The sequence below is a fragment of the Pteropus alecto genome, unplaced genomic scaffold, assembly GCF_000325575.1.
Source record: "Pteropus alecto unplaced genomic scaffold, ASM32557v1 scaffold146, whole genome shotgun sequence".
In the NCBI taxonomy this organism is placed as follows: domain Eukaryota; kingdom Metazoa; phylum Chordata; class Mammalia; order Chiroptera; family Pteropodidae; genus Pteropus; species Pteropus alecto.
Genome location: NW_006442107.1, coordinates 27209006 through 27212237, shown reverse-complemented (window position 1 = coordinate 27212237; position 3232 = coordinate 27209006).

Below are 3232 nucleotides of genomic sequence, written 5' to 3'. Positions count from 1 at the left end.
ACAGAGAGTAATCCATTTTTTCTTCATATGCTTTATCTCCATTCCCTTTTGTGAATTTGTATCTTTGAATCCTCCCCTTTTCTGTCATTGTTGTCTCAATTTGTTCCTATGTATGCTGAACGTTCATTACTATCTTGTTATAACAATTCTCTTATTATTATTTAAGCTCATAATTCCCTGTTCTTAGTAAGGGTTGCTCTCCTCTGCTTCTATTTGCCTGATCGTCACCTTACTCTTAATTATGCATTTTTTCGTCCTTTATTTTTAGGTGAACTGACCTCTTTCAGTATTTCCTGTAGTGCATGCCTCGTAGTGGAGAATTCCCTTAATTTTTGTATGTCTGAAAAAGTCTTTATTTTTCCTTCATATCTAAAGGAGAGCTTTACTGGATATATTATTCTCGGCTGGTAGTACCTTTCACTTAATAGTTTGAATATTTGATTCCATTCCTTTCTGGCTTGTAAGATTTGTGCTGAGAATTCTAACGATGATCTAATGGGTTTTCCTTTATAAGTTACTGTCTTCTTCTCCCTGGCTGCCCTGAGAATTTTGTCTTGTTGATTTTTGATAATATTAATACAATGTGTCTTGGTGAAGGCCTTGTTGAATTAACATAATTGGGTGTTCTGTTGACTTCCTAAAATCCAAGCTCCAGCTCATTCCTAAGATTTGGGAAATTCTCATCAACTGTTTGTCTGAAAATGCTTTCTAATTCCTGCTCCTTTTCCTCCCCTTTGAGAGTGCCCATTATTCTTATGTTTCCTCCGCTGATGGTATCAGCTAGTTCTTGCATTTCTCTTTCATTATTTTTCATTCTTCTGTTTCTCTCTTCTTTCTTCTGATTCATTTCTTGGTTTCTGTTTTTGATATCCGTGATCCTTTCCTCTATTTTGTGAACTCTGTTTTCCAAGCTTGCTATTTCATTTTTCATCTCTTTTAATGTGTTCTTCATCTCCAGAAGTTCTCTTGGTTCTTTATAAGGGTTTCAATCTCCTTGCTAAAAACTCATTTTGCTGATCTTGTTGTTTTCTTCAATTCCTGGGATTGTTGATATAAATTATTTTGGGCCTCATCGAGTTTTCTCAGAAGTACCATCCTGAATTCTCTATCATTTAAGTCACATATTTCTATATCTTTAAGCTTATTTTCTGGAGATTTTTCTCTTTCTTTCTGAGATATCTTGTCACCTTGGTTGTTCATGGTGTTTAATGGACTATTTCTTTACCTGGGCATTAATAGAAGTGTATTCTGCTTATTTTCCAGGAAGATTTGTTTTATAAAGTTCTCTCTTTAGCCTGTTGCAGAGAAGACATTTTTCTTTTGCTTTCCCGAAGGTGGTGTCTAAGCCTCTTGGATCCCTGCTTTATATAAAGTCTTAAAAATGCCTTTTTTTTTCTTATAAATATTTAGTTACTCTCGCTACCCTCAGTCTCTGTTAGTGACAATTTTGGTAGTGTTTGCTCAGATTCCCCTGGGGCTCCGTGGTGTTCGGTCTTGGAGGATATGGAGAGAGGGGCCCTTTGGGCTGGGGGTTGGGGGCTGCAGCTCTGCTTCACATTTTGCAACCATGTCTGGTAATCATCAATTGTTGCTTCTCTGCCATCCCCACTTCTCTGTTTTCCTTCCTGATCCCTGGGCACTTCCACAGCATGTAACTCATAACTCTCAAGGAACCCACTGCACCTTCTCCCATCCCCCTCCTCCCATGGGTGCAAGAGGCAGCTTCTTTGTTTCTCCCAGTCTATCACCCGACTCCCACAGTTCTGACCTGTGGTTGTTCCTATTCCCTCGCTCAGATGTGCTGGTGTGCAGGTTGGGTGTTTTTGGTTGAGTTTTAGATGTTAACCTTATTGTTGTTTCAAGGGGAGAGATTGGGAACATCGCTCACTCCACCATTTTCTGACTTCACTCTGAAAACCTAAATATGGGCTCTTAATGTGCGCTTCTCCATTTAACCACTCATTCAGTCTTTACTTTCTAATTGCTATGTGAGTCTTTACTCCACACACTCTTGCTTTTAGAGATCTTGTGAGCATTGGGTAAGAAAAAGTCCTTCTAACTGCTTGGTTTTGCCATGAAACCCCAACTACAGTGTCCCACTTTTTCTTCTTCTCTGGTTGTAGAAATGAATCTTTACCTAGACTAATCAACCTCCATTCTTCATCCTAGCAGCTTGAGAATAACAAAATCAGAAAGCTGCTTATCTGTAAAAAACCTTCCTACAGATATAAAAATATGTATATTGTATAGTTTTAAGGATTATGTTATTTAAGTGTATTTGCTCTGGCGATGAAGAGAAAATACACTGTGAAGTGGGATGACTGTCAGTAATTGCTTTTATACTTGGATACTTCAGCTTGCCATGCCTCCTGGCTGGAATTTGACATATATATGTCATTAGAAAGTATTTCTTTAGGTTGTCAGTGGTTGGAAAGAAGAATGCTGAGACTGAATGATCAGAAATATAGGATCTGAAGTGGGGAGTATGCTAAGAGAAGAGGAGAAATGAGAAAGGTTTCTGGTATTATGTACAAGCACTGAATTTGCTTCCTGTGGAAAGTGTAATGGTTGTGGTTTCTAAAATAAGCCCTCTGGTTTGTAGAGGCAGGGACTGGAGGTTTTGAGGGCATTCTTTTTTTCCTTGACCTTCAAACTCCTTTTCCTTCTCTTCTTTTTGCCTGAAACCATCTCAATTCCTCTGCCTCTTCTTGTTCTCTATGCCCTTCTTCCTGTCCAATGTCATTTTTTGAAATTGTCTCAACATTTTCACAGTTTCCAGACTACTTGTCTGTCCTTCTTTCTTGAGAAGGCCTAGCACAAAGAGTATAAAGCTTTTTGGGGAGCAAGGGTGAGAGCACGTTCTTAATAAAAAATAAAGATAACAAGCCTTGAAATTCTAGTGGAATTCAATGAAATTTCTAGAACAATATCAATGGAATAGTGTCTCTGTTATGATTCTCAAAATAGTCTTAACTGTCAGGTCAGGTCGCAAGTTTTCACTGTAATTCTTAACAGCTTCTTATCTCAAAATAAGGGAATAATATTGATTTCACTGGGTGGATGGCAACAATAACTCCTCTGGAGGAGGACTCTCCTGATACTTGGGTTAGAAATACTTTTATATGATTATATCTTATGGTGATGGAAGCTAACATTTTATGCTTATTATCTTTATACATATATGTATGTATGTACATATGTAGGTATGTATATGTGTATCTATCTATCCATG